Genomic DNA, 25,062 nt, shown 5'->3' with positions numbered 1-25,062 from the left:
CAAACCTCTCCATTCTGAAGGAAATCAGCCCTGAGTGCTCACTGGAAGGACAGATCATGAAGCTGAGGCTCCAATACTTTGGCCACCTCATGAGAAGAGAAGACTCCCTGGAAAAGACCCTGATGTTGGGAAAGATGGAGGGCACAAGGAGAAGGGGACGACAGAGGACGAGATGGTTTGGACAGTGTTCTCGAAGCTGCCAGCATGAGTTTGACCAAACTGCGGGAGGCAGTGGAAGACAGCAGTGCCTGGCGTGCTCTGGTCCATGGGGTCACGAAGAGTCGGACATGACTAAACGACTAAACAAAAATGTGCTTTGTAAGGGGTGCCCCTGAAGACAGTTTGAACACAGCTTCCTTGGAAGGGCATTCTAAATAAGATGTCTTTTGTGTGGTGTTTTACCAACACACAGGGAGGGGAGCGGTGAGCATTTGCAATTAGAGGAAACATTGCACTGAAAGAATCTTGGTGCACTCTTCTGTAAAGTCACCAAAGAATACCTCCTTTTGTAGTGTTTCATTGCAGGGAAAAGCAAAGTTGCAAATGAACTGGCAGGAGTGAAATGCTCCACTTTCGAAGTGAATTTGGAAAAATTCTCCTAGTTATACCAGAGGGATGGTGTTGGAAGACACTGGGCAAAGCAAGCTGGGGAACAATCCAGAAATGGAAAGGGAGAAATTGTTTTGTGCCAGGCAGAACTCCTTAGAGGAAGGGTGGGCTGCAAGGATAATAAACAACCATGTACAGGAAGCCTGAATCTCCACAGAGGTTGTGGGTCAAGGAAAAGGATGGTGCCAATGAGGAAATTTACGAGCAAGAGAAAGGAGAACGGATTGCCTGTGTGTGGCACATGTGACTCAGCTGCCCATGGTTTGGGGAAGCCGGTGTGCTCAGTGTTCCTGTGAAACAATAGGGATTATGAATGACTCAAGTGAGAGTGGCTATTTTCGGTAGGCATTGTTGTCAATGGATGAAGCAGATGATGTGGTCCCCAAACTGCCATTTCCTCCGACTGAGAATTTTCCCTGATTGCCAACTTGGCCGTGATCATTTATCAGCAGGAGACTTCATCACCGCTTCTGCATTGTGCCTTTTGAGCTTTCTTGTACGGGGGCCGGCCCTAACAAGAGGCAATATGAGGCAGAGGCCTCTAGCAGCAGAATTTGACTGTTATTACAGGTTGGAGTTTTGTATTTTATTCTATTTATTGAGGCTCAAACAGTATAAGTATCTGAGAGAGCAATGAGAGAGGTGTAAGAGAAAGTATATTTTCATGGAACATTGTGGGGGGTGCGGCTGTTTGCAGGATGGGAGAGGGCGTAGGATGATGGGGGTCTGAGGTTAGGTATAGCGTTCCCAGGTCAGGAGCATCCCAAAGATTTCAGGGCCCAAACCTGAGACCTAAAAGTGGCCTTTGGTGATGTCACAGGGGTAGGTCCCATTGACGTTATTAATCACGACACAATAAGCATTAACCACAGTCAGGGACCTCAGAGCGGCTTTGCAATAATTTGCAAGCTGCAGGCATCATCATCCTCACCACCACCACCAATAATTGTAAGGTTAACTCACCTACCTGCAGATTTAAACACTCCCCCTGCCACCTAGGGGAGGGGCTGGAAACTGGGAGACTTCAGGTGAGCCATGGGGGTGGTCTCACAGCCTTAGTTAGGAGGGATGGGGAAAGGGGCCTTGGGATAAGGAATGAACAGAGGGAATGACAAGTGACAAAGGTGATGGGGTCAGGAGTGGAGCTTCCTTCCACCCCCAGTCTGATCACTTTGTCTTGGAACATGCATAGAGGTTGATCTTCAACTGGCTTCTAGTTTATTGACATGGGTGGCGCTGTGGGTTAAACCACAGAGCCTAGGACTTGCCGATCAGAAGGTCGGCAGTTCAAATCCCTGTGACGGGGTGAGCTCCCATTGCTCGGTCCCTGCTCCTGCCAACCGAGTTCAAAAGCACTTCAAAGTGCAAGTAGATAAATAGGTACCACTCTGGCGGGAAGGTAAACGGCGTTTCCGTGTGCTGCTCTGGTTTGCCAGAAGCGGCTTAGTCATGCTGGCCACATGACCCGGAAGCTGTACACCAGCTCCCTTGACCAATACAGTGAGATGAGCGCCGCAACCCCAGAGTCAGTCACGACTGGACCTAATGGTCAGGAGTCCCTTTATCTTTACCTAGCACTCCTTTTAAGATCTTCCATAGATGCTGCTGAGACCATTCGTGCTAAATATAATGAATCAAGATGTTTAAACAAGCTTAATGAACAGAAAGGCTGCACAACAAATTACTTCTAATAGTGTGCTTTGTCACATTATTTGTTTGCATCATTTGGTCTGGGGGGAGGTCCAGCTCCCACTAGAAAGGGTTGCCAGGGGGAATCTTCTGCCTCTGGCATCAAAATGCCTTGGCCCAGCCATGGTTCTTACTTCTCTGCCCCTTCCTAAAAATCTCTATGTGCGTGCATACCTTCAGAAAGCCTTATCTCGCCCCCCTCTCTCTCCCAGAGTCAAGCTTGTTGCTGTTATTCCTCTGCATGGAGAAAATTTTGCAAATGCAATCTGTTTATCATAAAAAGCAGAACCTCTTCTACCGCTCTTCCATTCCAAGGTCAGAGTAACCCCAAAGGTTTGTGGTGCTGTTACCCAGGCCAAGCTCAAGTGGCCATATTTGTCTTGCCAGCTTTCTTATTCTGCTGTTTTATTTCACTTGAATAGTTCAGCAAACTGGAGGCAAAACACAGCAGGGAGAGGCTGCTGTTGCCAGCTATAAACCCTTCTATTTAAACAATTTTTAAAATAAAAGATATGATGTCCCTGTTTAGGGAAGTTTTTAATGTTGAATGCTGTACTGTGTTTTTAATATTCGGTCGGGAGTCACCCAGAGTGGCTGGGGAAACCCAGCCAGATGGGCAGGGTATAAATAATTTATTTATTTATTTATTTATTTATTTGCGGCACCATAATTTGATTATTTTGCACATTAGGCCTTCAGGCATCTCAAAAAATGGGAATGGATGCCGTGAAAGTCAAATGGGCTGTCAATAGACTAGGGAGCGATGATCCGTCAATTTCACTTTTCTCTTCCTTTTTTTATAAAAATCTTAAATTCAGTTCTCCACAGTTGTGCAGCAATTTTCCACCGGTTTTAAAATCCCTATGAAAACTCACCAGCATTTTAGAACTGATTTCATCAAAGCAGCACATTTTTAATGCAATGTTGAATAATAAACACATTTTTGCAAGGGTTTTCCCCCAATATGATGCAGCTTTGTACATTATTTTCACTTATATATGCATTTCTATGTACACTTTCCCCTAATATATTTATTTTAGTGCATACTGGTTGCAGAACTGCACTGCATTTTTTTAAAAATAAAAATTTCAAAGGGCAGCTGTGTTTTAGTTCTCACATTGCTTCAAGAAGTACAAATTTAGTCATTTCTTGTTGACATGCAGGCTTGCAATCAATTGGACATGGCACAAAAGGAAAAGGGGACTGAGGAGGGAAGAGGAAAGCAAGCAGAGGAGCAGCTACTCCTTCATTGGTCAATGGATGAAGCCAGGCTGGTCTCCCCCTTGCCATGATTTCCACATGGCACAACCAGATGCAGAGAATTTCTGCGCACTTATTCTAAATTTCACACACCAAAAAATAAAACATTGGCCCAAGTAACTCCATGCTACAGAATATATTCAGATGTATCCCCTTGCAGTGCCTCATACCTTCCAGTTGTGCTCTCATCCATGACAGGAAACCTGTAAGGATCAAAGACTTGTCACTGAAAGTTTGCTTAACACGAATTTCAAAGCAAAATGTGAAAATTTAGATTGCAAGCGTATATGTACTGGATTTTTTTTTTAAAAAAGTCTTAATACTGATTACATTTACCATTTATGAAAGAAAAAGTATTAAAGTGACTTGACAAGATAAAATGCAAGAAACCGAAGCAATTTAAAACCAGAAAAAAAATGCTCATTCAGTAAAACAGAGTATGAATAAGGACAAATCACCACTAAAATATGAGCCTCATGGAAGGAGGAAGTTTAAGGAAGTGCACTGTAAGAGAAGCATGTGAGGAACTTCAAGGGCAGTTGAAAGGGTTTCCACTTGCCTGGTGAAATTTCCTAGGTGGGTAGAGAAGGACTGTCCACAAAGTCTCAGGTTGTCAATGGTTTTTGCAACAAGTGAATCACTGACCCAAATATGGAATAACTGAAGCCAAAAGAGTTCCAAAATCAGCCCCATTACTTTCCTCAGGGGGAGTTTTGGATTTCCTCAGTGGGGGAGCATCTGTTTCACACACAGAAGGCCGCAGGTTCCTGCATCTCCTGGTAGGGCTGTGAGAGACGCCCTTTCTGAAACCCTGGAGAGATGCTGCTGGTCAATATAGTAGTCAGTAGTAAGTTGGATGTCCCTACGTACAAGGCAGCTTAGTTCATGACCTGGAAAAACCTGACGTTGGGCAAGAAAGATGACCTCTTCTTGGCCTGCACAAGACTTGGTCTTGCAGCAGCCAAGAAAGCTATTAATGGTTGGCAATTGTGGTGGTGTTTGAAGGGGGAATGTCACAACAGGATCTGGCCTGAATCCCACCCATCCGTCCAATGTAACCCCTGATGAGCTGTAAGGAGGAGAAAACACTTCAAGTTGAAATGGGGAGCAAACTGGGCCCAGTTCACAGGAGTCACCAAGATGCTGAGTGCCCCCAGCTCCTCCTCAACTCTCATTTCCTATTCTCATTCATTACCACCCTCTTGGCTGGTCACTCTGGAATGTTTAAGTAATTTGACCCTGGTCTTTTGGACAATGCTAGAAGCTGCAAAGGTTGTTTCAGAGGACCAGTCTTTAGCATCTTCTTTCTCACTCTTGGGGACTTTGCTCCATCCTTGTCCTGTAAGACGAATATTTATGTGTGTGTTTTAAATGATATCGTGTTGATATATTTTTCCTAAGCCTGATGATGTTGTATTGATGTTTTTTTCTTTATTGCTGATTTTAAGTATTCAACATCTTTTAAATACAGTGGACCCTCCGGATACGAATTATATTCATTCCGGGGGTCCGTCCGCAACCTGAAAAGTCTGTAGGCAGAGGCGCTGCTTCTGTGCATGTGCATGGTGCTATTGAATGCTTCTGCGCATGAGCGCGCGGCAAAACCCAGAAGTATACACGTTCATAACCTGAAAGTTACATATACAGAGCGGTACGTAACTAGAGGGTCCACTGTAGTTGTTTTAACTGTTTTTACCAATAATTTTATTGTTTTATTTTTTTATGTAAACCTCTTTGAAGTTTTTATTACAATCAAGTGGTCTATGGATAGCTCAGTTGGTATAGCATGAGACTCTTAATCTCAGGGTTGTGGGTTCGAGACCCATTTTGGGTGAAAAGATTCCTGCATTGCAGGGGGTTAGACTAGATGATCCTCATGGTACCTTCCAACTCTACAGTTCTATGATCCTGTGATCCTGTTGGTCTACTGTTGGCATCTGCCTGTCTCGGGAGACAATGGAGGAATGTGCCTTTGGGGCTGAAAACAAACTGTTGAAAGGTTAGCTTCTACATGCAAAACACGTGCTCTACTACTAAACTACCTGGTTTGTTGACCAGGATTTGATCAACGAGTGACTGTTGTCATGATAAGAGATTATTACATGCTTCCAAAGTTTATGTCTGACTCTCTACATATTGGGGGAATCAAAGGACTGGAGAAAAGCAAGCAGCTGTGAAAGATTATAACTCTTTTAGCTAGGTAAATCTTCCTGCTATTGTGGTCAAGGCTGACTGTGGTAGGTTTTTTGATGGACGCCCCCATTACCATGTGGTTGCTGGGGGTTTCCATTTAGTGTAATTAACACTGACCTCAGCAGAGAGATGCCGAGCCCTCGAGGCTGTTAAATGCATGTAAAGGCGGCATGAGGGTAATTTAATTTTGGTTCAGCCATTTATTTTTGAAATGTTTGATATTGGGAGGGGGAAGATAAAGAGAGGGAGTGTAAATGGATTCAGCACTCCCAAGAGGTGCCAGACAGAAGGCTACAAAGAGGCCTGGAGCATAAATGAGAACTGGAATCTTTGTTGGTAGATGGGCATCTGCACCAGCAAGCAGCCACCTCTGAATAGCTAAGGGGCATAGCGTGGGTTGCCTGTGCCCAGGGCAGGGCAAGGGGACTGGGCAGTAGTCAGTCCTTTCACTGGGACCAGCATCTAATCAAGGGAGTCTCTCCTTCCATAACAGCTCAAACTTGGGAGCAGAGATAAAACAGGCAAACACCAAGCCAGGAGCGCCGTGGTGTTGCCTCAGCTTCCTGTCCTTGCAGCAAGGTGCTTTGGCAATGCATGTGGCTCCAGCAGTGCTTTCCTGCCTTCTTCTTCCTCCCTCTGTCCATGGGGGGGGGGGCAATGGCAATGGCTTCAGCTTCCCTCCCTCTCAGCCAGCCCAGGGGAGTGGGCATCCCTTCGCTGGCCACAAAGAGAAGAAAGAGGTGGTGGTAGCTCCCCAGCCCCAAAGGCCCGGCCCAGATGCAGCTTGCCTCCCTGCGGCTCTGGTCTCAGTGAGGGAGCCTGTCATGGGAGTACCTGGTTGCTCCACCTCATAAATTTACACCTGCACCTCATGCCACTGAAATAGTCCCCCATGTTTTCGTTTGTTTACGGAAGAAAAAGATAAGAAGGGGAGGACAAAGTCTTGCTTTTGCACCACTGAGTTAACACAAAAGCCCTCTGCTCTGCAGTTGGGATGGCCTAATTGCAACCTAGACACAAACCTTAAAAAGCCACAGGAAGTCACCTTTTACCGAGTCAGACTATTGGTCTTCCTTGACAAGTACTGTCTGCATGGACTGAACATATGAAGAGTCTTCTGGATCAGGCCAGTGGCCCAACTAGTCCAGCATCCTGTTCTCACAGTGGCCAAGCAGATGGCCTGGTTGACCTCTTACTTGCCCCCCCCCTCCAAGTCCCCAAAATAGCAACCTTTCCTTCTGGGGAGCTGCTCCATCCCTTTCATCATTTGGGTTGACCTTTTCTGAACCCGTTCTGGATGCTTGCCTGTTGCCTGGCTGATAGGAAAAGAATTGCGAGGGAAAGAATTGTAGAAAAGCTGGAACTACCTGCCTCTGAAGGAAATAGGGAGGCCATACAATGCTATCTGATTCCTGTAAAAGTGCGTTGACCTCATATCACCTTGCTATGAAGGCTGGCTTATATACAGGTCCGGACACTTACCAGAGATGGATTTCTCTATGGAGAAAGCTTTTCACTGCATGTTTGTAGTGCACACGTGAGGGGCTCCTCTCGCCTGTTGCCATATGGGAGCGCCCAACACCTCCCGGAAGTGGCCTGCAGGAATCTCGGCATTGGCATCTCATATCCATCTGGCAACTATCTCAGCAAGCACAAGTGAATGCAGGGAGCAGATAAGACTCAAAGCCATGGTTTCCCACATGGCCTGTGCAACACACAAAGGAACCGGTGATAAAGAGAATAAAGCAAAAATCCAGGCATGATCAACGAGGCAAACAGAAATCTTTCAGACTCCTGTGACAGATACCAGAAGGGCAAAAGGCCAGAACAACCAGAAAAGCAATGGGAGTTTATGATATGGGATGCGTCCAGAAAGCTCAGATCCTGCCACATCTGCACCATAGATGTAAATCACTATTATACCACTTTAGATATTCAAATGATAGACTGGGAAAGGCTAGGGAAGACAGATCTGAAATTTACGGCATGTACTTTACTGAAAGAAAATTACATGAAAATGATGTGCCGGTGACACTTGACCCCCGTTAAGTTAGCAAAAATATAGAGAATAAATGTTGGAAATGTAAAGAGACAGAAGGAACCTTTTACCACATGTGGTGGAAATGTAAGGTAGTCAAAACATTCTGGGAAATGATTTATAATGAAATGGGGAAAAATGCTTAAAGTAACTTTTATTAAAAAAAATCCAGAAGGTTTTCTGTTAGGAATTATAGGTACAGAGATCCCAAAAGATCAAAGGAAGCTGTTTATTTATGTGTGCCACAACAGTCGCCCAGATGGTGTTAGCCCAGAAATGGAAGGAAGAAGCAGTCCTGACAAAAGAAGAATGGCAAACCAAGTTAATGGACTATGCTGAAATGGCAAAATTAACCGGGAAGCTCAGAAATCAAGACGACAACAAATACAAAAAAGAATGGGAAATGTTTATTATGTAGTTACAAAATTATTGTAAACAGGTTGAAACATTAGTAGGATTTTAGGAACACTTGTAATTAAGGAGGATTTATAGATAATATGGGTTGTGAAAAACTGGAATACTATTGATATGCAGTTGAAAATAAAATCTGAAGGACCCAGGGACGAGATGGAGGGAAGTCGTGACATTCATAGAATCTCAATTTTTTTTTGGATTTGATAATGGTTTTGGTTGTATATATATCACTTTTTTTCTCTTTTCTGTTATTTCTTTTTGAGAAGCAAATAAAAAATATTAAAAACAAAACAAGACTATTATACCACTTTAGAACATAGCCATTTTGATTGGGAGCCACTGGTAGCCTGATCCACCATATGCTTAAAGCAGTACCATACCATTATCAACAGCTATGATTCCCCCCCCCCCCAAGAATCTTGGGCATTGTAGTTTGTTAAGCATGCTGAGAATGGCTAGGAGATGCTGATTCCCCTCTCACAGAGCTAAATTTCCCAGAGTTTCTTGAGAAGAGAGATTGATTGTTAAAACACTCTGGAAATTGTACAGACACAACCAGGTGTAGAGGTGCTGTCCTGGTCTCCTTTGGGACGAAGGCTGGGATGCAAATCTAATAAATAGAGGCCAGTTTTTGGAAATAATGACTGCCATTTAAATAAAAACACATCTCGCCATGGTGGCAAACACATCTGTCCCTAGAAACATGCTGGGTCTGCTGCACAGGTGCTGCTCACCTGGGCAACTTCAAGGCTCCTACCTTTTCTCTCTCTTCCTAACAGGGTTCATTAACCTTAAACCGGACTTGGACACTGGGCAGCCCTTCAGACAGAGGGCTGTCCCCTGCAAAGCAGGACACACGACCACCCCATGAAAGGTGAGACCCACCTTTTAAAAACAAAAACCCTCCAAAATCTAAGCTCCAGGAAGAGTGTCTCACATCTAAGGATTTGTAGGCTGTGCTGACCTTGTTGTGGGTGTCAGAAAGTCCAGCTACTTTGGGTTGACTAATTTGCTTTCAACTGGGAGCAGTTAAATGGCCTCACTGGTGACGCCTGAGACAGCTCGGAATGAGTAATGAGAGGGTGGAGGAAGCTGTTTTACAAGGGAGGAGAGACCCTTCGTGCGTTCAGCAGGCCAAAGGCGCAGGCTTTTCTCGGGGGCTGAAGGGGGCCCAAACTGGGAGGCTTGTTGAGAGGAGGAACATGTAGGTCTGGGGGAAAGGGGATACAGGAGGTTGCGGAAAACTCTGGAGAATCAAGGGAAAGGTTGGGCCAGGCCTGTTAAAGCGAGGTCAAACCGATAAAAAGTTTCTGCGAGTCTGAGAAAGTGTGTGTAATTGGTCACCCTCTGGAGATGGTTTTGGCAGGGCTGCACATGTAATAGCTATCAAGTGCAATTCAGTGGTTTAGCAGATTGGAAAGGACTGGTGCGGCGTTGGGGAAAGTCGAGGAGGCGGGCTGAGCCTGCTAGGGAGTCTCCGCACTTTGCACAGTGCCCAAATGCAATCTGTTTCTGCCACTTGAACAGATTTGCCTCTTAGCATCTGCAAAAACACTCGTCTCGTGCTGCGTCATAGTGTTGCAAGCAAGAAGAAGCTGGGTGCTTCCATTCCCTGCCAGCCTTCGGTGCTGCATGCAATGAGGTCAAAAAAATCCCCTCGGTTTTCCAGGGTATGGCCAGCAGCGAAGGAAGCCGTTCGGAGGAAGCCATGGGGCGGGATGCACCACAAGGCCTCTGGAGTCTGCCTGCCTCCTCCCATTCAGCCGCCCTACAGCTGGGGGGGAGGCAGCGGGTGGACCGTTTGGGCAGCCCGCTGCAGGCCCCAAGATGAGTGCCGCCCGGCATTTTGTCACCCCCCACAGTGGTGACACCCGGGGTGGCCCGCCCCCACCGGCCCCCCTTCCTCCGCCCCTAGGTATGGCAAAATCAAGGAAAGGCAGATGTAGATGGTAGTGAATGTCTCGGGGAGAACACGAAGCAGAGACTGTAAGGACACCTATGATGTGTGATCTACAAAGACACATGAGACTTGGCCCTCCCTCTCTCCTTTTCTGAAGATTCAAATATCTGCCACCTGCCCTCTTGCTTTAAAGAAACTTTCACACCTAGGACAAAGGGCCTCTGAGCATTTGCACAGTTGCTTTGCTCAAAGGGAAAGAAATTATTACAAAAAATACTGATGGACCTAAGCAGAGCGTCCTGGGCAAGCTCTTCTGCATTGTCATAAAAGGTAAAGGTAAAGAGACTCCTGACCATTAGGTCCAGTCATAGACGACTCTGGGGTTGTGGCGCTCATCTTGCTTTATTGGCCGAAGGAGCCAGCATACGGCTTCTGGGTCATGTGGCCAGCATGACTAAGCTGCTTCTGGTGAACCAGAGCAGTGCACAGAAACATTGTTTACCTTCCCACCAGAGCAGTACCTATTTATCTACTTGCACTTTGACGTGCTTTCAAACTGCTAGGTGGGCAGGAGCAGGGACCGAACAATGGGAGCTCACCCCGTTGCGGGGATTTGAACTGCCGACCTTCTGATCTGCAAGCCCTAGGCTCTGTGGTTTAACCCACAATGCCACCCGCATCCCAGTCTACATTGCCCTAAAACAGGTCAAAACAGAATGGCATAATATTTGCACAACCTAATTCCTAGGTGCAGAATTAAGTAGCAATCTGATACATTTCACCATAGTGGGGAAGACTGTGACCAAGTGACCTGTGTGCCTGCTAAGTCTACTGTAAGTAGATTGTAGTGCTTTCAATGCATGGTGTGCTTGTGGCCTAAGTGTCTGTACCACATCGTTGACAGTAGCTGCTGTCAGGAGGTGGGAGGGGAGGGAATGGGATGGCAGGCCATGGGCTCATTGGTTCCCAGGCCTTTTCTGGGCATTTTCCCCATTGGTTCCAGGAATTCATCCCAGGTGCCTCCTACCCTATCAAAACCACCATTCAGAATTGTGGTTAAAGAAGATTCTTTAAATCTAAAAAACACAGCAAGATTCAAAACTGTAAAAATATACTCCTTTTGGGGAAAAGGTGTTTCACGTTATTTCCAAAATTCCACAGCAATCCCAATTTGGCTCTTGCCTTGTTATCATTAGACTCAAATTTAAACAATTACCTTAAATGCAGAGATTTAGTATTTCTTCTATTATCAGCAGCCCAATTAACAATAGCCCGATACTGGAAACAACCTATAGAAATCCCCATTGAAATCTGGTTGAATAATATTTGGAATGTGGCTTCATTGGAATGCCTTATTCGCCACAGACGGGTAATTGAAGTATAGACACTTTTGGCGGGACTTGGCTTTCTGTCTTTTCCTTTAGAAACGAGACAGAAGATACTTTTATTCCACCAACAACACAAAAATCTCTGCGGAGAGGGTAGCCAGATTGACAAAGCATAAATAAATGTATTGCTTGTGTACTGTGTACAGCACATGAAACTGAATAAGATGGAACAAGTTATTGTAGTTATATATTGCTCTTGTATTTACCGGTACATGAAAATCAATAAAAATTATTTGGGTGGGGCAAGGAACCAGTAACAATTATTTGCACATTTATTCAAAATCCAATTAAAACTAAAATGGGTGAACTTGATGCAGTGATACCAACTTTTCAGGGACTGGTTGTCATTTGCATCTTCAGTGCCCCCCTGCTGCCCCCTTGCCTCTTAGAGTCCCCCTAGGTAACCCAGCCCTCCCAGGGGGCAGTACCGCTAATTTGGGAACCATAGGATTACAGGAATGCACTGTGCGCCCCCCTCACCCCAGGCGATGTCTCAATGCACAAGCATGCTCAGCTACAACATAGCGCGCACATGTTCAAGAATGGCCCGGCTTGAAATTGCAGCCATTCTTTCCATTCTCTAAATCTGGCAACCAGCCAAGAGGATAACATTTCGGCTGTGCCAGTAAAGTGCTGGCTGGCTGGATACCCTATAACATTTTCAGCTTGATGTCCCCGTCCCCCCCCGCCAAGAAACTGGAACTGAAATGTTACTGAAGTGCTTGGGATTACATCTTGAAACGAGTTGTTATTGACGCAAGTGAAACAGCAACAAAGTGTTGCAGCGTGGAACGCTCCTGTCCAGCTGCACCTCTTCTGAGAGACCTCCGCTTCATGTTTCCTTCCCGCACTGGCGGAGGAAGAGCAATGTGGGGGGGAGCGCACTGCCCCCGGCAGTGCGATCCCAGTAGGGTGTCATCGCGGCTGCCCTGCCCCCAGGACGCGCGACAGCCCTGCCCCCGCCTGCTCTCTGCCCCCTGGTGTCAGAGCATGAAGCTCCGCCACTGCCTTCCCACACACTTTTTTGGGTTTCCTCCCTCCAGCAGTCAGCTAGCAACTGAGTTCATTTGTGGGTCCATCTCGCTGAACATTGGGCATCATTATTGGAGGTGACTCTTCAGGGTTTCAGAGAGAGATTTTGCCCAGTCCTACCTGGAGCTGCCAGGGACTGAATCTGGGACCTCCTGCATGCAAAACAATGTGAGCCTGCCCACCCCCCACATTCCTCTTTTTTTCAGTGTTTTGCTTGGATTCCAAACTTTAGGAAAGAGTTCTGCCTTGTAGACTGATGCACATCTTATTTAGATGTAAATATGTGCTAGTCCAATGATGGCTTGTTGAGAAAAAGATTCAGCTGATTTCTTTTTAAGAATTCACATGCAAGTATATCAGGACTGACTACAAGATAAACACCTGACTGTTGTTGATCTTTCAACCAGATGCAACTGTTTTCTTTTTGTCCCCTCCAGGGCCCGTTTCACATAACTCCAGCCTAGCGATTCTCTATTTTTCTTTGCCGAGCAAAAGATCTCTGTGTTGTTCAGGCTAATCTCTCCTCTCTGAACCTCCTCAGGGCTGATAATGGGGAACTTTTCCACTGCTTCTGAAATGTTGCTTTTCCAGATTAAGAAATAATGCCTTGCGGAATCCCGGTTTGCAATAACAACGGCAGTTATTAATGAAATGTAATTTGGGAGGAAATCTAGCCTCCCTTTTGGGTGAAACGCTCAGCCATTTGGGAAAAGGAAGGCAGGGTGTCTTCTCATTGGGAATCCAGTACAATTCCACAGAAGGATGAAACTGGCTAGCTTGATCCCCTGCCAGGAAACAAATACTCCTCACAATAAAAGGAAATAATAATAAAAAAAGACTTTAAAGGAAGTGGTAGCTAGGAGGCTTCTCCTGTAACTTTATGGATCATACAAGATGTAATTATTTTTCCATTCTGATTTGCAGTTTCTATCCAGTCTTTTTGGCCGTTGTTCAGCGCTCCACCTGACCTAAATAAATAAATAATAATAATAATAAAACTCTGCATGAGTCACAATACAAAAATTGGCCTTGCGGACTTTAACTCTGTAAATGCACCCAAACCTCAGTCCTCTGTGGATGGTTCCGTTCATCTCAGGTGCTGTTTGAGACTTCCCACACTGCGCTTTTAAAAGGGTGACAAGCAAGTGTCTGACTCACCAGTTTGTTACACCTCAAATGCATAAGTTGTGAAGAAGTCCATACGAACGCCAGTTTAGGTTATGGCAGGCATGGGGGGATCTGTGGCACTGGAGAAGGTGGACTACAGCTCCCATCCTCCTTGACTGTCGGCAATGCTGGTCAGGGCTGATGGGAGGTGAGAGTCCAGAAAGTGGTTGCAGGGGGCGCAGGTCTCCCATCCTTGGGTTATAGAATGGGTTTGCCCATCAAAGAACTGGAATTAGCTGCAGCCGCATTCAGGGGTAAAGCCAGAATGGTTGCAGGGTAATGTGTAAATCAGTTGTATAGGATTTTTGTTGGAAAGTGAAGACTTGAAGTGGTAGGGGCTGTCACTCTTAGAATTGTAGCATTGGGAGAGACCCCTAAGAGTCATCTAGTCCAAGTCCCTGCATACAGAAGGTCATGTTGTTGTTTAGTCGTTTAGTCGTGTCCGACTCCATGACCCCATGGACCAGAGCACGCCAGGCACTCCTGTCTTCCACACCCTCCCGCAGTTTGGTCAAACTCATGCTGGTAGCTTTGAGAACACTGTCCAGCCATCTCGTCCTCTGTTGTCCCCTTCTCCTTGTGCCCTCCATCTTTCCCAACATCAGGGTCTTTTCCAAGGAGTCTTCTCTTCTCATGAGGTGGCCAAAGTATTGGAGTCTCAGCTTCAGGATCTGTCCTTCCAGTGAGCACTCAGGGCTGATTTCCTTCAGAATGGAACAGAAGGTCATACAGAAGGTCAATTCATAGCTCCAACAAGGACCAGGAAAGACCCGATGCTAACCATGGTCCTGTCCACACCATACATTTAAAGTACTCTTATACCACTTGGACAGCCATAGCTTCCCCTTTGGTAGTCTGTTAAGGGAATTGTAGCTCTGGGAGAACCCTCGTCACCCTTAGTAAACTACAGTTCCCAGGATTCTTTGGGGGAAACCATGACTGTTGAAGTGATGAGAAACAACTCAACCTGTTGTCTAGTGACCATCACCCGGACTCATGCTAGCAAATTCAATTAAGTTCATAGACTCTTGGGATTCTAGAGTTAGAAGGGACACACAGCTAAGTTAACGGCCGATGAGTAGGGATGTGTGAACCTGGCAGTTTTGGCTTCTTTGTCTCATTTTTTCCTATGTTAAGTTCAGCTCTCTACATTTCCACATCGGTCTGTTTGTGTGGTTTCCTTTTTTTAAGTCCTCATGAAAATTCATCAGTCTTTTAACAGGCATTTCTACTCAAATGCATATTTTTGTAGGGAATCTTGACTTACATGTGCATTTTTTGCAAAGCAATTTTCTCGTATGTGAGGCACTCTTGTATGCCGTTTTCACAATGCAGGCAATCTCTAGGCGTACTTTGCCCTGGTGTATGCATTTGTGATCACATTACTCGGCTGGAGGGCTTGCACTACAAAATTTGGTGAGAAGAGTGAGGAAATAATGCAGCATGTACCTCTTGCGTGGCTTACTCTTCCTCTGAGAGACAGACAGACAGACAGACAGACAGACAGGGTAATGGAGACAGTGTTGAGAAGGATATGGGTCCATGCTAAGGTGGGGGCGGGGGGCGGGGAAGGGATCTCACTGAGGACATTTTGCCCAAAGCTGCCTCCCTGCAGAAAAACTTTGATCACCCATGGAAGGCTATCCTTCATGGATCCCATTTCTCAAAGGGGTATTTGCTAATGACCATTGCTACATTTTGTCGCAATGCATTCTCCGAACGGGTTATATTTACAAGTCCTTGGGAAAGCTGTGTTTTCAACGGTATTTTTTTAAAAAAATAAATAAAGATATTTATTTTTACATCAAAGAATTTTTCCGAAAGCTGCTTTTTTTTTTTTTAAGCTCCCCGCTCCCCCAAAAGTTAAAAGGTTCTGAGTGACACCAAACCAAACATTTCTCCCTTATGTACACACTTGGACCAGTCCTAAGCATGCGGTAAGAAGTAACGGAAAACCTTCTCCTAATAGACAGAGCAGACACAGAAGAACGGTCCAAGTTCCAGGCACAAAGGATTCTGGGAAATGTCAGCATCCCCCCGGTCAGTGCTCTTGCTCCCTGAGAACCATCATTCGGTGTGTTTATTTGTGAAAATGCAGTTCCCGTTTCGTTCTTCATTGCCTTATATAGCAAGGCAGCCGGGGGCCTAGACTACAAGCAAGGAGGAGGGTTGGGGTGAGGGGAAGCTCATCCAAGTCCCAGCAGTGGAAAGAGGTTCAATGCAACTAAGCTTCCAGGCTTGGAAAATGACAGATATGTGCATTTCTGGAATGGGGATATTGCTGGCAATTTTTTTATCTTTTTTTTGCAAGTTCCTTTTCAAACAATGGGCTCCCATTGCAGTCACAAAGAAACAGTCCAGCAGGGCTCTTCTTGTGTTAGTTGTTTTCAATTGTTTTTATATTGTGTTTGAATGCTGTGATCTGCCCCAGGACTTTAGGGTGAAGGGGTGGGAATGAATGAATGAATGAATGAATAAATAAATGTAATACCGTATCAAGGTATCTATCAAGCACTAAGGTAAAGGTAAAGGGACTCCTGACCATTAGGTCCAGTTGTGGCCAACTCTGGGGTTGCGGTGCTCATCTCGCTTTATTGGCCGAGGGAGCCGGCATACAGCTTCCGGGTCATGTGGCCAGCATGACTAAGCTGCTTCTGGTGAACCAGAGCTGTGCACAGAAACGCCGTTTACCTTCCCGCCGGAGTGGTACCTATTTATCTACTTGCACTTTGATGTGCTTTTGAACTGCTAGGTTGGCAGGAGCAGGGACCGAACAACGGGAGCTCACCCTGTCGTGGGGATTCAAACCGCCGACCTTCTGATTGGCAAGTCCTAGGCTCTGTGGTTTAACCCACAGCGCCACCCGCGTCCCCTATAAACCACTATTTTTCTAGAAAAAGAGGTGCTGGAAGTCACCACGAATACCTCACTGGTTCTCCTATAATGGCAATGGCGCCCAACTAAGAGGTGCCAGAACTGAGTTCAGGTGATTTCCGGCTGAAAAGAGTCCTGTATATTATTATTATTATTATTATTATTATTATTATTATTATTATTACTATTATTCCTAATCTTTGTGAGTGTATGTAGACTACTTTTGTGATGGGGGTTGTAATTAATAATTCCCTTGGGATTACACCCCCCTCTCACACAATTACCTTCCCTGCATATATCACAATGTGAGAAAGGAAATTTATTTTCACTGAGAGCAGCAAAAAATCTCCTGATCGCTTTCAGCCCAGGTTATGGCTGAAGTTCATGACACGTCAGGCGCCTCACTATGGATCTGAATCAAAACATTACAGGCTCCAGTTTACACATGAAGATGTCCAAAGCTTTCCTTTTGATGCGGTCTCCTTCCTTCCTTCCTTTGGGTAACCTGAATCCCCTCCAGGTTCAGGAAGAGGGGGGGGGGGAGGTGTTTCTGTAGCACTTGCAGGCCACTTTCTCTTTCAAGACGCTCTTCAAAGTGATGTTTCTCATTCATGCTTTTGAAGCCCGGCTCAATCGAATGCTTCCTCACCTCATCAGCTGAGCTTTTGAATCTTGGCACCGTCTTGACCTGCCAAAGGTGGGTTGTCTTTTGAGGAAACGCAGGGGGAAACCTAATCTCTGGATCCAATCTTGCCTCTCATTAGAAGTTCAGAGAATGGCTCTGGCCCAGAACTTAACTCCAGGAAAGGTAAATAAATGGAAACTCAAACAAGGCCCTCGAAAGGCAGCTTCTATCACTAACCACCTCGCCTGACCAGCTTGAGCTCTGTGTTCTCGGTGGTCCTACAGCTGGTCCCTTAGGTGTTCCCACCTCTGGTTTGGCTCTTTGCTTTCTGGCAAGCAAAATGGAGGGTAAATACCCAGAGCTGACCAAAGTATGAGCCAAACCTAAGTGTTTTTAGGCAAAAGATGCATTCACGCAGCTCTCTCTCTCTCCAACGTTCCTCTCAAATGTCAGCCAAGTCAAGATGGTGCTGGTGATAGGGTTTCCCCCCTCCCATTTCAGTGGCACCCCCTCCAATTCGGTGCCTCAGTTTCTCTCAGAGAACTGAACAGCATCCAGAGATGTTCAGGGGCCAGAGGTGCCAGCTTCTCAAGTTGATTGAGGGGGCCCTGCTTTACGTTGTGCGATGTCCTGATGACTCCCTCTGGACATTGAGAAGGTCTGGCCCTCTCAGAAGAAATATATTGGGGCCGGAAGTGCCAAGGCCCCCAGGAACCAGTGTCTAAGTCAGGGACAATGGGCTGGTGGCTATATCTCTGCCCTGATCTTGTAGACCTAAGTTTCTTAGGATTCACTGGAGCCTTCTGGGGGAAGAAATGATATCCTCGCTGATGGCTGCCATTTGTTCCTAAAACCACAGACCTGGGGACTGAGTGTGGCCCTCCAGAATTCTCAGTCTGGTCCTTAGGCTACATTTCTTTTCCACAAGCCACACCCCTCCCTAACCCTGCTTCACACTCAAGAGTGTTTTGCCTGACTGGAAAATGTCCCTGAGCTCTGATCATGCCTCTTCCTTGTCTGGATGGAAGTCGGAGATGAGTGCATGTAGAAACTAGCCTGCTCTACAAAGCTTTTGTTTGTTGCTCCACCCTGTTTTGCTTCTGGCCCCACCCACTGCTGACATGTGGCCCTCGCAAGGTTGCCCAGAAGGAAATGTGGCCCCCAGACAGAAATAGCTTTCCTGCACTATGTGGTGAGGTAGCTTTGCTCACACAGACATTATGGGAAAGAAAGAGAATGGGAGCCACTAGTGAACCTGTAAAGCAGTTGGTGCCGTCTGGCAGTGGGAAAGCAGTAAGTGAATTTCTCCTCCTGCCTCCCCACCAAGCACCCCAAAATTCACCTGAAATCCTACAGGCTTTAGCCTGGGCTTAGGTCAACGCCTGCTCTTAATGTGATTCAAAAATGGGTACCGTCAACCTCCTCTGCTGACCTGGCTTTTAGCTTCTCAACCTTCAAATCGGCCGTGCCAGGTCTCCTTTGGGGAAACGTGAGATTTGCCTGAACGCTAAGGGAGAAAAATGCATTCATTTGTTCGACTGTCAAAGGTGACTTTAAACAAGCCTGATGTGAGTAAACATGGGGGTGGGGAGACTCGATTGCCAGGACTTTGCAGGGTGAGGGATTTATATACATTAGGCAGATGTTTTTGCTTAAACGAAGAGCGGCTGCAAGGTTGAAATTACGTGCGATTTGCAGAAGTAAGGAGAAATGAAGGGCTCTGTGTGTGTGTGTGTGTGTTGGGGAAGAGGGTGAATACCAGGCCCTCTTCCCCAACACTATTGGACACTAATCACTGGGCTGGCATTTCAAAATCACAGCCTTGCACAGACACTTACGTCTGGGGTGATGCAGTTGTTTGGATGTTGGACTCTGGCTGGGGAGAACAAAGTTCTGCATCAGCCATGAAGCTCACTGGATGCCTCTGGGCCAGACGTTCTCTCTCAGCCTAACCTACCTTGCAGGGCTGTGGTGAAGGTTTCCCACCTTTCTGAGCTCATGATCAGTATCACCATTAAGATACGGATTCCTTGGGATGCCAAATAATGTGATCTTTGGTGGTTTCAGAACAAACACTGTATGTTGTATTCCAACTCCCACCAGCCACAGTCCACATGGATGATGGGGGTTGTAGTCCATTGACATCTGGAGGACCACAGTCTCTTGGCCCTGTTCTACGAAGTCAACGTTTTCTTATCCGTTGTGTATATGCCTATTTTTACATACCTAAAAAGGGATCCACAATTACAGCGATCCCACAATTTATGTGGGGGTTACGTTCCAAGCCAAGATACCATATTTACTAGAAAACGATGTGCACCTTTTTGGGCCAAATTACATCGCAAAAATTACGGTGCGCATTAAATTTGATGGCGCATTTACATTTGCCACCAAATACTTTTTTTGGTTTCAAAGTTTCAAAAATTCAGCTGCACATTAGAGCCAATAAATACAGTAGCATATAGTCAAAACACATTGGGTTTGATGATAGGTGGGGTTGCTAATGTCTTTTTCTCCAGAACCCTGCCCCCTTTTTATTTCTTATCACACCTGTAAAGCTGAATGTGCACAAGTTGAATGCAAGTGGAATGCATGCAAGTTGCAAGCTTATTATTGACTTTCTCATGGGGAAATGTAGAGGGCTTGAGTTTTGTAGTGAAAAACAATTAATGTTTAATGTAATTGATTATGGTTTGTACTGTGCTTAGTTGAGATTTATGGTTTGCTTGTTTGTTTCTTTTGCCTATTTATAGACCAACCCAGCTTGCAGGATAGGATATTCTAGGTTGGGGGGTGGGGAACTTTTTTTCAGCACAAAGGTGTGTCCTTTGGGGGGGGCAACCTTTTGGGGAGGGTCACATGTTAATGATGGGCAGGGCCAGATACCAAACAGGGCAGAGCAATGGATTTCATTTTTACCTTTGTATACACAAACACCCCTCCTTTCCAGGCAACCCCAGAGCTATTCACATTTCCTTTAATATATATATATATATATATATATATATATATATGCTTTCGTAGATTTTCACGGGTACAGGAATGCAGGTTTTGGTGTCCTCGGGTGTCTTCCCGTGTAAAAGTTGGGGTGTCTAGGCGACGTTTCGACGAGGTCTCACTCGTCATCTTCAGGCTGGTGTTTTCGGCTTCTTGTTACTGGAACAGAGCAGGACCTCAGTGTTTGAGTTCCTATAAATACTGTTGAAGGTGTGGTGTATGCTGCACCCCCCTGCAATCCCTACACAGATCTGGCTGGCACAGGCCACAAAACCACAGCTCGCCCCTATACACGAAGCCAAGCCAGAGCACAACCAAATGCAGTACAGCCATCTTCTCAAAAAAACTCTTCACAAAGTTCAAGAGTTCAAGACACAAAGGCTTGAGAAACTAATCCACACCTAATGACCCACCTAAGTGGGATTCAGGATATCGCTCAAGAAATCACTCAAGATATCCCTCAAGTAATTAAGGAACAAAAGAAGAAAAGGCACACTAGCCTGGGAACCTCCTCTCTGCCCAAAACATTGGAGGCTATACACCACACCTTCAACAGTATTTATAGGAACTCAAACACTGAGGTCCTGCTCTGTTCCAGTAACAAGAAGCCGAAAACACCAGCCTGAAGATGACGAGTGAGACCTCGTCGAAACGTCGCCTAGACACCCCAACTTTTACACGGGAAGACACCCGAGGACACCAAAACCTGCATATATATATATATATATATATATATATATATATATATATATATGCTTTCGTAGATTTTCACGGGTATAGGAATGCAGGTTTTGGTGTCCTCGGGTGTCTTCCCGTGTAAAAGTTGGGGTGTCTAGGCGACGTTTCGACGAGGTCTCACTCGTCATCTTCAGGCTGGTGCTTTCGGCTTCTTGTTACTGGAACAGAGCAGGATCTCAGTGTTTGAGTTCCTATAAATACTGTTGAGGGGTGTGGTGTATAGCCTCCAATGTTCTGGGCAGAGAGGAAGTTCCCAGGCTAGTGTGCCTTTTCTTCTTTTGTTCCTTAATTGCTTGAGGGATATCTTGAGTGATTTCTTGAGTGATATCCTGAGTACCACTTAGGTGGGTCATTAGGTATGGATTAGTTGCTAAAGCTTTGTGTCTTGACCTCTTGAACTTTGTGAAGAGTTTTTCTGAGAAGATGGCTGTACTGCATTTAGTTGTGCTCTGGCTTGGCTTCGTGTATAGGGGCGAGCTGTGGTTTTGTGGCCTGTGCCAGCCAGATCTGTGTAGGGATTGCAGGGGGGTGCAGCATCCGGAGGTGCCACCATGGTTTGGCTACTGGATGGTGTCTGTAATTTATCTGTGGAGAGGGTCTGGGTTTGGGTCTGGTGTGGTTGATTGGTGATGGCGTTCTGTGTGCCTCTGGATCTGGTGTCAGTTTTTGTGGGGAGGGCTAATTTCCAGATGTCTGGCAAGCGGGATGTGTCGTCACGCTTGTTCATGTTGTGAGGGTGTTTCTCTATCTCGATGGCTTCCATGATTATTCTCTTGTGGTGATGTTCCATGTTAGAGAGCAATTTGGAATCTGCAAAATTAATTTCGTGTCCTGTTTCTTTCATGTGTTGGAAAAGAGAGGAAGTTTTTTCTTCTTTTTTGACGGCATTCTTGTGTTCTGCGATACGTGCATTTATTCGTCTGTTTGTTTGTCCAATGTACGTGGCTGGGCAGACTTTGCAGGGTATTTCATAGACCCCTTGGTTTTCCAACTGGATTTTATCCTTGGGGTTTCTGAGGATATTGGCTATTTTTTGGTTGGCGCAAAAGGCTGTTTTGATATTGTGTTTATGGAGGATTTTGCTAATTTTATCTGTAGTGCCCTTGATATAAGGAAGGAGGGCCATGCCATTGTTTTCTTCTGTGTCTTGGTTTTTGGGGGGTGTTTCTTTTTGGATTAGCTTCGTAAAATATTAACAATTTCATCATAACAAAATATCAAAATGTATTGTATTCATTAATTCCCCCCTTTTTTTCTCCACCTCCCCATCCCCTCCCTGAGACTTCCCTCAGCTCCTCTCTCTGATTTCTCAGCACATATTGTTCTCTGCATACTTTGAAATTGTCTAAATCCTTATATTATCTGTCTACAATGTTAACAATGAATACATTTGTGTATGTTTATTCAAAACCTGCCAAGGGGTCCAATTCATTTTGTTGTTTTTTTAAGTAATTTGTAAAAGTTCCCATTCTTCCTGGTTTGTATGTCAGTTTAGCCAGTTCTACATAGTTCATCAATTTCTCTTGCCACTGTTCTTTTGTCGGGATTTCCTCATTCTTCCATCCTTGTGCTACCAAGACTCTTGCTGTTGTTGTTGCATACATACGGTAAATAAGTTCTTTATTTTCCTTGGCAGGTCTTGTCCTAAAAATATGGAACGCCTCACAAATTTGTGTGCCATCCTTGTGCAGGGGCCATGCTAATCTTCTCTGTATCGTTCCAATTTTAGTGTATGTGCTGCCGAAGCGAGCACCAGAGCCATTCACATTTCCAAGTTGCCTTCTAGTCAGGAAAAAGCACTTGAGGGTGAGAAAAGGCACTGTGGAGGGAATATGTGAGGGGGAGGGTCATGGCTCTCTCAAGTCCTGAGGGCACATAGAGAGTCTTGTGAGGTTCCACACTCCTATTCTAGGCATATCAGCAGTGGGGTGTGGTGGTTAGAGATTTGGATTAGCATTGTGGAGAACTGGGTTCAAATCCCCACTCAGCCATGAAGCTCACTGGGTGACCCTAGGGGCCAGTCACTGCCTCTCAGGCTAACCCACCCCACAGGGTTGTGGGGATTAAACGAAGAAGGGGAGAACCATGGGTGCCACACTGCGCTCCTTGAAGGGAAGGGAAGCTGGGATATATGTGTTGTAATAATAATAATAATAATAATAATAATAATAATAATAGTAGTAGGTTGTTTAATACTTATAATTAGATATTATGTATATAATTGTCTGAATTGTAGGTTGTAAATTTATTTATTCATAGGATTGCTTTTCTTTCAGTACCCCCGAAGAAGGTCTGCAGTGAAATATGTTTGACATTTTATATATATAAAAAATATTCCCTTCCCTGGACCATTTTGAGGCTTTCCTCCTCCTCCTTCTTCTTCTTCTTCTTCTTCTTCTTCTTCTTCTTCTTCTTCTTCTTCTTCTTCTTCTTCTTCTTTTTGCTTCTCTGGGCTGATCTGGAACAGTTCCAGAAAGGAGAAATGTCATTCGTGGCTGAACTCGGTCAGAAATGAAGACTCACTTGTTCAGTCATGACACCAACCCCTTTCTTGCCCTGGATTTTCTGGCCTTTGTCGTCTTCCAAAAGGCAATTAATCAATCAGTTATAACCCCTGAAACCTGCCGACACAATAACCAGATTATGAAAAAGAATACCTCCAGGATCACACGCTTGACTTTTGAGGGCAGGTCTCAAGGCCAAAATTCTGCATTTTCTCCCCCCCCCCCCAAATAATCAAGTAGAATTTTATTTCAATTTTAGCTCTGGTCCAGTCATTCTTGAGAGTATGAAATCAAAAGACGCTTGGGGAGAGGAGTTAAGAATGTGAAAACATTTTATCGAGACCCAGCCCAAACCAGTTTTGAATATCTGAACTGAAATACCAAAGGCGGTTAGTGATCGCTCCCTCAAGGAGAAAGCAGCCCCTGTCCTCTCTCTGTATTAAGACTCCAAGAGCTCATCCTTGACTGGACCTCCAGCCTTGCTGGACGGATGATCTGAAGCACACAATTAAATTCATTGTCAGAGGCATTTTGAAGGGGTGGTTCAGGGCCCCAGGCTATGTCAAAAGGAGCTTTTACCAGCTCCCTTCTTCTTCTTCTCAAAGCCAATCATTCATTGTCTGCAAAGAACAGCAGGCAGTCTATTATACAGTGAGACAAAGTGGAGAGTCAAAACAGGTCATCAAGACAAAAAGGGATGCGTGGGTTTTAATTCACCTTCTCCATCACCAGACAGAAAAGTCACAGAGTACCACAGCCATGCATGTTTACTGCAGTCGGTGTGTGGGCCAAGTCATGCCCACATTGAAGGGCAATAATTCATTCACTTTTTTTTTTAAGAGTTCCAATTCTTCTTCATTTTTTAAAAAAACAAAAACACAGAAAGTAACAGAAAACCCACAAGGGCATTGTAAAATGACAAGAAAAAATGTTCACAAGCTTCCAACCGGGGTCTTATCTCATACAATGGCCAATGCATCCTGCTTGGTTGTCTCAAAGGATTTAACTCGATTCCCACAAACTATAAAATGGTCTCCATTGTTCCCAAAGCAACAAGGATCAGGGACAGTCTCTTAAAATAGAGCTTTTCACCATCCACAGAATTTGCCACATTCTCCCCCTTCCCTTTGCCCAATTCCTCTTGAGTAACAGCCAACTTAAGACATTTTCTGGGTGAAATAGAATAGTTCCATGCCTGTTTCCTAATGGACAAGAGCCAATATGGTCCAGACCTTCCATGTGTCTCTATTTTCCAGGGACGTACCTAATTTAGAGAAGCCGTCCTGGTTTCTGATTTGATTTTGGAGAGTCCTGTTTTTCCATAGGTAAAGGGTAAAGGAACCCCTGACCATTATGTCCAGTCGTGGCCGACTCTGGGGTTGTGGTGCTCATCTTGCTTTATTGGCCGAGGGAGCCGGCTGTACAGCTTCTGGGTCATGTGACTAAGCCACTTCTGGCAAACCAGAGCAGCACACGGAAACACCGTTTACCTTCCTGCCGGAATGGTACCTATTTATCTACTTGCACTTTGACATGCTTTTGAACTGCTAGGTTGGCAGGAGCAGGGACCACGCAACGGGAGCTCACCCCGTCGCAGGAATTCGAACTGCCAACCTTCTGATTGGCAAGTCCTA

General features: G+C 45.3%; 1 non-coding gene across 1 annotated transcript; it reads right to left on the bottom strand.

The window, feature by feature from the left end:
• Positions 1 to 22,570: 22,570 nt before the first annotated feature.
• Positions 22,571 to 22,677, bottom strand: LOC114586015 (U6 spliceosomal RNA). The gene has a single exon (XR_003704030.2). It is a non-coding gene; the product is annotated as a U6 spliceosomal RNA (small nuclear RNA).
• Positions 22,678 to 25,062: the final 2,385 nt, after the last annotated feature.

Source organism: Podarcis muralis, chromosome 15, assembly GCF_964188315.1.
Source record: "Podarcis muralis chromosome 15, rPodMur119.hap1.1, whole genome shotgun sequence".
Taxonomy (NCBI): domain Eukaryota; kingdom Metazoa; phylum Chordata; class Lepidosauria; order Squamata; family Lacertidae; genus Podarcis; species Podarcis muralis.
Note: the sequence above shows the minus strand (reverse complement) of the source record. Positions and strands in the feature narration are given on the sequence as shown.